We start from the raw sequence: 10101 nt of genomic DNA, 5'->3' as shown, positions 1-10101 counted from the left end.
TCAATGATCTTTGCACATTTACACCATGGTCTCTCCGTTCCTAAACCCCTTTAAGAATTTTACACCTCACTTTGTACCATCTGTATTCTTGCCAAAATGTATCATCTTACACTACTCTGCATTGAAGTTCATCTGCCACCTATCTGCCCATTCCATAAACTTATCCATTCCTTTTGATGTTCTACATGGCCTCTTCACAGTTTACAATACTTCCGAGTTTCCTATTATCCACAAAATTTGAAATCGCCCCCTTATTAATATATATTAGGGGAAGCACAGGTCCCAATACTGACTCTTGGGAACACCACTACAAACATTCCTCCAAACCGAAAAATATCCATTGACTGTTACTCTCTGGTTCCTATTTTCCAGCCAATTTTGTATCCACATTGTTACTGCTCCTTTAATTCCATGAACTATTTCTCACAAGTCTGTTGTGTGGGACTGTATCGAATGCCTTTTGAAAGTCCATGCCTACCTCATCAACAGCATTACCCTCATCGACCCTTTCTGTTACCTCTTCAAAAACTCCAGCAAGTTACTCTCTGGAGACAGAATTTCCTTGTTTGACACCATTGGGTGAGGAGCATCTACTTCCATGGTAAAGATGGATGCAAAGTATTCATTTAACACCTCAACCACGCCCGCAACTTCAAGTAAATTCCCATTTAGGTTCATAATCGACCCTATTCCTCATTTTACCACCCATTTACCATTTATATAAGACATTGGGATTCCCCTTCACATTGGCTGCCAATGCTTTCTCATAATCCCTCTTTGCTTCTTTAATGTGCTTTTTCACTTTCCCTCTGAACCTTCTGTATTGAATTTAGTTCTCAACTGTATTTCCTACCAGACACCTATCACAACAACACCTTTTCTTCCTTATCTTAATTATTTTATTTCTATTTTCATCCAAGGAGCTCTGGATGTGTTTGTCCCACCTTTCCCTTTTGAGCGAATATACCTTCACTGTGCATGAACCATTTCTTTTTTAAAGGTAGCCCATTGTTCAGCTATAGTTTTTCTCACCAACCTTTTGTTCCAGTCTATCTGCCCCGGCTCCAGTCTTGCCCCATTGAAGTTGGATTTCTCCCGGTTAATTATTCTTAGTCTGCATTCCCTAGTCTCCTATCCTATCATCACTACGATACGCTGATTACTGTCTCTTAAATGTACCCCCCGCCGCATTGATTTACTTGGCCCAACTCATTTCCAAGAATCCGGTCCAACAGTGATCCAGTCCAACATTTCCTGTTGGACTGGACAGTTAATGTTGTGGAAAATTTTCCCGAACACAATCGAGGAAAAAGGAAGGTACGGGTGGATAGTGCTAATATAATCAAGATTCTCAAAAGAGTAGATAAATCAAACTCCGATAATATGATTGCGAATGACAGAAAACCTTTGAACCAAGAAACAATAACTTTTACAAGAAGGAAGTTGTAAAGCTACTTTAGGTTCAACTTCTGTATCTCGAAGATGGTGAATGTGAGGAATTTATTTCTTAAAGAAGGAGTGGAGACTAACAGCATGAATAGTTTGACTTTTGAGGCATGGCTGATGGAGGAGTATTAGTGTTGGGGCCAGCCGGACCCCATGCAGTTTTTTTCCATTCTCGCACTTCCCTCTATTTCTCTAGCATCAGTCTGCTATCCAGATTCAATTTTCTTGACCGTCCATGCATGCAGTGTTCCATAAGCTTACAGCTATCATCATCTTGAAGTATAACCATGAATTTTCTCCAAGATTAGTTCTCTTAATCCCTGTAACTTTGGTGGAAGATTAGCATAACTCCTGTTTACATGGTTTATCAGGGATTTGTGCCCATCTTCCATTGATTCCATCGTCGATTGGAAGAACCCCTGAGGAAACTCACTCCAACAGTTTTTTTTAATCTCCTGTAAGTAATTTGCTGCTGGAATTCTTTATAAAATTCTAGACATTCATCTCCACCTGGAAGCCCATCATTTTTATAGTCCCTAGTAATGATAACCTTCACAGCTCAGTTAGCACAAATGTGCACGGCGGCATAGTGGTTAGCACAGTTGCTTCACAGTTCCAGGGTCTCAGGTTCAATTCCCGGTTGGGTCACTGTCTGTGTGGAGTCTGCACGTTCTCCCCATGTCTGCGTGGGTTTCCTCCAGGTGCTCCGGTTTCCTCCCACAGTCCAAAGATGTGCAGGTTAGGTGGATTAGCCAGGCTAAATTGCCCTTAGTGTCCAAAAAGGTTGGGTGGGGGGTTGAGGGGATCAGTGGATTCGTGGGCTTGAGTAGGGTGCTCTTTGTAAGGGGCGGTGCAGACTCGATGGGCCAAATGGCCTCCTGCTGCATTGTAAATTCTATGATCTATGATCTAATAGAAACCTGAATTTCTCAAATCTCTCTTCATAACCGTGACCCCTCTCTCTGATGGTTTCCCAGTGAATCTGCACCACTTTTTCCATTACCCTTCCAATCTTGTGCAGAGGAAGTTAACACTTCTGGGCAATTGCCAGGTAAATCTTTACATGGGAGCTTCCAATAGGGATTCCCCAGCGCATCATTAGGGTACCCCCTAAATGTGACACTGGGGAACCAGGGGAACCAGGAAGATATGGGTATGTTTATTTATGTTGAATTTAGTTTTTCCAATTATTTTTCAGTGGGCCAAAATATATTTTTCTAATCAACCTCAAACTGCTTAGTAACTTCTCCTGTAAGGTTGCAGGTAGTAACAAAATGTATTACTGAATGCAGTGGTGCTGGCTGCCTCAGGACATATCAGTCTTGAAGTGGGGAGCCTCAAGTAGGTAGTGGGCCCTTTGTTTGCATTTGTAAAGGGGCAAATGTCTGCTTCAGAATGGACTCAACTTCATCCATATGTCTGGCAGCATATTGTTAACCGGTCATGGCTAGTGAGTGTGAACGTGGAGAAGATATTTCCAAGAGTAGGAGAAACTAGAACCCAAGGGCATAGCCTCAGACAGAGGGGAAAATCCTTTAAAACTGAGATGAGGAGGAATTTCCTCAGCCAGAGGGTGGTGAATCTGTGGAACTCATTGCCGCAGAAGGCTGTGGAGGCCAAGTCACTGAGTATCTATAAGGCAGATAAAGATAGGTTCTTGATTAATAAGGGGATCAGGGGTTACGGGAGAAGACAGGAGAATGGGGATGAGAAACATATCAGCCACGATCCAATAGCAGAGCAAACCCGATGGGCCAAATGGCCTAATTCTGCTCATACATCTTATGATTAGAATAAGTAAAACGACTTCCCGGTTCCTCACCAATCAGTACTGTAAAAAGGCAGTGTTACATCTTTTCCACCAATGCTACAGCGCTGGACTGAGGCTTTAAGAACCCACTGCTCACACGTGAGGAGGCTTGAGCTTGTAGGTCGGGTGTAAAATATGCAGTTCCTGACAAAGGTAAGTAAAAAAGAGCAGAGTAGCATCCAACTGGATTGCCACTGCTCAAATGTTCTGCCCACAAAGAAACAAGATTGAATGAGGAAGAGGAGGCAATTAAGAGGAGGTAATTACAATAATGTTTAAGCATTTGGAAGTGCGATGTGGGACCAAAGCAAAATTATCATCAACAGCTTCTACCCCAAAACAGTGTTAATTAGCTGAAATTGAGTTCTGACACTATTTAAAGTTGACAAAGTTATCAGAGATGAGTAATAAATGCAGCACTGCAGGTGATGCCCCACACAAATGAATAATAAGTCTTCACATGATGAAGGCCTTGGTTCTAACTTCAAGGGTTCTGGTCAAACAACTTGTTCCCAGTGCTCATTGTAGTAGTTGCCATCACATTTGGCCTGCTGAATGTCAGGGAGATATAGCAGAGGCAAAATAGGGGAGGACAGGCTGTTTGTGGAGGAAAGAGGCGGAGGCAGAGAAACCTTTAGGCTGACCTTATCTAACCAGGATTAAACCAGGGAGAAATTCTCTTTCCTCAACTTCCACACAGAATAGTAGGGGAATATCTCAGTGAGATGCCCACTGAAATCAGCCATCGCTTGCAGCTGAATCTCCAATCTCCTGCTCGGGGCAACAACTGACTTTGTGGATTTGAAGGCCATGGATTTGTTTTGCTTTGGGATTTCTCCGGGCTGGAATTAGCAACAACTGTTAAATGTCATTACAGTTTACTGTCCACTGCTGTATAAGGGAGGAGACAGATGCTCTTTATACCAGGGCTGGGGAGGGCATTGTGCCCTCTTTGACTAAAGTAAAGCAGGCAGAATGTGCAAGTGACTTTTCCAGGACAGTATACTTCCCCATGTGCCATTGACTGAACACAAATGTGCAACCTCTAAATGCAGAATAGCATCACAGCCACAAAGGTTTCCATTCCTTGAACGTGCAGTTGGCACGCCACCATGCTCAGCACACAATGCAGCTAATTCCTAGCAGCAGTACTGACTCCTTTGTTCTGTGCCAGTCTGCTATAACATCAATATTTCAGCTACTGTGTCAAATCGGAACTGGATAATATTAGAGATATAATAGGTTTTAAGCAAGCACAGATAAAAGAAAGGCGGATGTAAGGTCAAATCTAGTACCAGAACACTCTGCCAGCACAATCAAACAAGAGTCAGTAAATATCAATCAACAACTAACCTGAAAGCAGTTGAGAATCTCTTTAAGTAGCGTTGGCTGCAGGGTGGAGAGTAAACGTCTTCCTTCTGCTAAACCCATTGTGGAATAAAGAGAAAACATTTAGCTGAAATGGCAGGGTTACAAAATTGCCGGCATCAAAACAGCATGCACAATCATAATTTGCCTATTCTGCATACTTCCAGTGTAAGCTCCCAGCACCCCACTAATGTCCGCATCAAAATGGAACTTATATGTAGCTGATGTATGTGCGTGATGGAGCTGAATTTTGAAGATAACGTTTTTGATTCCCCAAGAACATTTTCTGCCTCTGAAACTTATAGGGCGGGATTCTCCACTGGCCGATGCCGGAATGGGCAGATTATCGGTTCCGGCGACAAAATCACGGCCGGCGACGATTTGATGTCAAATCGCAGTTATCTGTCACCTCGACAGCGGCGTTAATGTGTTCTGGAACATACGTAAAGTAAACACCGTTTACATTTCATTAGCAGGCCTGAGCCGTTATTCTCAGGGACCGATACGATTCTGCGCCTATGATGGGCCAAGTTCCCGATGGCGCAGTTCACTTCAGCTTTTAAAAATCGTGAAACAGGTGTCGTGGCTGATGAGGGAGAGAGAGGAAGTAGGACACAGAGAGGCGTAAATGTGGTCTGCCGGTCTGGGTATTGTTCGGGCTGTTTGGAGTGGGGGGGGAGGACCGACGTGGGGCCGGAGTGACCCCCCACAGGACTGACACAGACCACCATTACCGCGGCCTACAAGGCAGCCATCTTGCTGCGCACCCAACTGGCCACCCACCATGGAAACCAGTTCTGCCGAGTGACACTGGCCATATGGATGCTTCCAACTTCGCAACTTACCCTCTGCCATACCACCCACCCACACCTGGCCCGCACCTGCCAGTAGGGCATCAGGCAGCTGAATCAAGGACAACTGCTACTGTACCACCTACAGGGACACTGGGCAGAGGCCGTAGAGCGTACCGCTAGCAGGGCAGCCCCAGCTGGAGGACAGCATGGTGGCGCTGAGGACCCGGGTTCGATCCTGGCCCCGCATCACTGTCTGTGTGGAGTTTGCACATTCTCCCCGTGTAACCTCCACAACCCAAAGATGTGCAGGTTAGGTGGATTGACCACGCTAAATTGCCCTTCAATTGGAAGAAATATAATTGGGTAGTCTAAATTTATTTTTAAAAAGGGCAGCGCCAGCCGATCGAATACTTGCAGCAGGGATGGGCACCAGTGCCAGAGACTCCATGGTGCTGGGCAACGACGGGGTTAGGGGTGCAGAGATGGGGGGGACATGCGGGGCAGAGCCCGGAGTGCCACTGGGACCACCATGTAGCCTGGCGGACCTGGTTGAACATGGGGGTACGTTCCATGCTAACATGTCGGCCATTCACCCCTTGCAGACAATGGATATTAGAATTCAAGCAATGGTGCCTTCCTGCTGGTCGCCATAGCCCTGGGGAATGTCCTGTGGCTATACAAGCGGGAGCTGCTCGAGGAGAAGGAGGTAGCTGCAGCAGCAGGGCATGCAGCAGCGGAGCCTGACCCAGAGGAACAGGATGCAGGATCCAGGATAGAGAACCAGCTGCCCAACAAGCCGAGGAGGAGGGAGTGCGAAGGAGGCAGTATATGAGGCCTCACATCTACCGGCAGCGCCTATCATTCAAGGACCTGCCAGACGGGGCATGCCATCGAAGGCTCCAGCTGAGCAGGAAGACTGTGCGACATATCTGCCAGACTGTGCACACCTGGCACCGCAGGGGGTATGGAGGAGGACACCCCTCCCAGTGGCTGTCAAGGTGACTGTTCCCCTGAACCTTTATGTGACGGGGTCCTTCTAGGCACCAAGTGGGGACCTGACCGGGATCTCACAGACCTCGGTACACAGGTGTACCCATGCTGTCACGGAGACCCTATATTCCCAGTTGGCTCAATACATCCATTTCAATGTTTATCATGGCCAATCCACCTAACCTGCACATCTTTGGACTGTGGGAGGAAACCGGAGCACCCGGAGGAAACCCACGCACACACGGGTAGAACGTTCAATGTTGACCGAGCCCATCAGGTTGCCCGAGCAGCGGGGTTCGCCGCCATCACTGACATGCCCGGATCCAGGCGGTCATTGATGGAATGCATGCCCCCCTACAAGCATCTGCAGATGACAGGCCGCTCGACACCAACCAAAAGGGGTTCCACTTGATGAACATGCAACTAATATGATCATCAGCTGCGGATCATGCAGGTCCGTGCCCGATACCCAGGCAGTGTGCACAAAGCCTTCATCCTGGTACACTCAATGATTCTTGACATGTTTGAAGCGCTCCCTCCCCAGCTGGGGGAGTTGGCTCCTGGGCGACAGGGGTTATCCACCCTCCTGCCACCCTGGCACCCAAGAAGTGCTCCTGCTGTCTTGGCAGTGCGATTCGGGCACCTTGGCTGTGCCAGGATGGCAGTGCCAAGGTGCCTGCTGGGCAGTGCCACAATGCCCATGTTGCAGGGGGCGGGCCAGGGAGCCACCATGTGCTTACCCTGACCACCCTGGGGTCTCCGTTGGCCCGGGAGACACTCCACGGTGCTGTCCCACCTGGTCCACATTTGTGTGGACTAGCACTGATCGACGCCGGCTGCAGCCGCCCTGGGGAGGCAGAAGAATCGAGGGAGGCTGGTGAATCCCACACAGGTAGGTCGTAAGTAGGTCATAGGGCAGCACGGTAGCATGGTGGTTAGCACAATTGCTTCACATCTCCAGGGTCCCAGGTTCAATTCCTGGCTTGGGTCACTGTCTGTGCGGAGTCTGCACGTTCTCCCTGTGTGTGCGTGGGTTTCCTCCGGGTGCTCCGGTTTCCTCCCACATTCCAAAGATGTGCAAGTTAGGTGGATTGGCCATGATAAATTGCCCTTAGTGTCCAAAATTGCCCTTAGTGTTGGGTGGGGTTACTGGGTTATGGGGATAGGGTGGAGGTGTTGATCTTGGGTAGGGTGCTCTTTCCAAGAGTCGGTGCAGACTCGATGGGCCGAATGGCCTCCTTCTGCACTGTAAATTCTATGATGTACAGCAGTCGCTGATGTTTCTTGCATTTTTCTTAAATTTGCCCCTGAGTTAAGATCAAGGTATGAATTTGACCTTCGGGGAGCCCATGAAGATGACACGGGTGGTAGTGAATGCGAAACCCACTCCGTCCCAAAATCACCCAGCACTTCTACGCTGGGCGGCCAATTAAGGCCTACCCAGCATGTAACACATCTGTCAATTGGGCTTGCACTGAGTAAGGGAGGGAATGTATTGGGCACCGGGTCCTGTGGGGGTTTAAATCCTGAGGGCTTCCAGGAATTGTGGAGGAGACTGTAGTTGGGTGTTGATTCCCATGCATGCTCAGGGGTCTGAGTGTATATGCCAACTCGCCCTGAAGCCACCCTGCCAAGACTGGACTGTCCGGACAAGAGGTCGTAGTGCATTGGAAGGGGAGGTGTGCCACAGTGAAATGGCATGTTAAATGCCTGTGTGAAATGGCATGTTAAATGCCTGTGTGAGATGATGGGGCATCTGGAATTATCCACAAGAAAGATGGAATGCTGATGAGCCTTTCCATTGTTCCCTGTCAGGAGTAGGCATGTCACAATACCGCAGAGCCCTGCCAAACTGGTTAGGGAGTCCCCAGTCTGCTTGTCCTCACTCGGAGCAAAAGTGGTGCACTGGAGTTGGAAAGCCATTGGCTAGCTCAACCGCTGACCCTGATGAGATGGGGGTCTTAAAGGTCCCTGATACCCGTGCTGTGGGAATGGGAGACTTCACAGGTTCACCTTATCAAAAAGTGAGCTATCCCAGCCAGAGTGCCCATTGAAGCTCCAATGCAGATGGCACCATGCAGCATCTCTCCATTCTCTCTGCAGCCACATAGTATATCAAGTGAAGATGGTGATTGAATTCATTGATGTTGTGCCTTCTATCCGCAGCCAACAACAGCAGCTGGAGGCGACCCCGAGGATCCTCGTCAGGCAACTAGGAAGACATAATTCCTGCACCTGTGTCCCAGCATACCCAGCAGCGAGGCATTAATCACTGAAAACCGGCTTGGTTGGGAAGGATATGTCATTCTTTTGCCTCATACCCAGACCTCTGAAGCAACTGTTCTACTCAGAACTCAGCCATGGCAGGTGACTCTTAGGAGTACAGTGAAAACACATTAAGTGTGTCCTCAAAGCATTTCTGAAAAGATGAAACATCCCTGTTGACTCTTGAGTGTTTGTGGCCTGTGACTGACCAAATAGAGAAGGTTTATTCGGAGAGACATAGTACTCCTGAGAGATTTTATCAGGAGCACGTAAAGCAGAGAGAACATGCAAACATTGAATTGTCTGTTCAACCTTTTATGTGGTCTGCCCCTCATGTGGCAGAGTCTGTAGCTTGAGCATTGGAGATAGCAGCCATCTCAGAATCCATTAAGCCAGTGGAAGCAAGTCAACCTCAATTCCAAGGGACTATCTAAGAGAGAGTATTGTTAATTCTAATTATCTCTCCCACTCCTCTGTGCATTTTGTTTCTACTTTCAGGAATCTAAACACTTCCTCCTGTAACACGTCTCGAGTCACTCATTAACCTGCCATAGCTTCGTCAGCATGTGGCACTGGGAATATTCCTTTGAGGTCTTACTACTCAACCTATTTCCTGATTCCTTAAACTCTGACTACAGGACCTCAACCACGTTCCTCCATCTGTGTTGGTTCTGAACCATGACATTTGGATCTTCCCCCTCCCTCCATAGAATATTTTGCACCCTCTCCATGATGTCACTTACACTGGCAATATGATAGCAACACATCATATGAGTCTCATATTGGTGATAGAAGAACTACCTGCTTTCCCCAGTTATCAAATCCTCAATTACTACAGTGTGTCTCCATGCTGCTGCACCATCCAGTGTATCAACTTGTCATTTGCCTCACAGCGTCAGGTTTGAAAGAATTGCATGCTGTTATTCAATACTGAATACCAGTTTGAGAGTGTCACATTCCCGCTGTATTCCTGCACTGCCTACCTCTTCCTGCCCTTCCAGATGACCTCCTACATGCTACTCTGAACACTACCTGACTACGGCATGACCATTTCTTAGAACCTGTGATTTGTGAAACAGCCACCCATATACCCTGCAGTGAACTCGGTTGCCCCTCAAGTGTGAGTTCATAGACCTTGTGGCACTTCCTGCAAACACAGGCTACTGAGACACGTGAGTCATTCTGAAGTTCCAACATCGCACTAAAATTGGGTCATCACTGTCCCTCGATCCAAATTAGAAATTTTAAAAATTAATTCCTTAGATGTAAGGTGATTATTTACATTATTGCTGTTAGCTAGGCCCAAACTACACTGCTATCTATTGATCTACTCCTCAAAGGAAACCAATGACTATGAGGGGAATTTTCCATTCCAGGACTAAGTTCTGTGGCAGTGGTGAGGATAAGAATTGTTTCCCACTACAGAGG

The sequence above is a fragment of the Scyliorhinus canicula genome, chromosome 11 (genome assembly GCF_902713615.1).
Source record: "Scyliorhinus canicula chromosome 11, sScyCan1.1, whole genome shotgun sequence".
Lineage (NCBI taxonomy): Eukaryota > Metazoa > Chordata > Chondrichthyes > Carcharhiniformes > Scyliorhinidae > Scyliorhinus > Scyliorhinus canicula.
Note: the sequence above shows the minus strand (reverse complement) of the source record.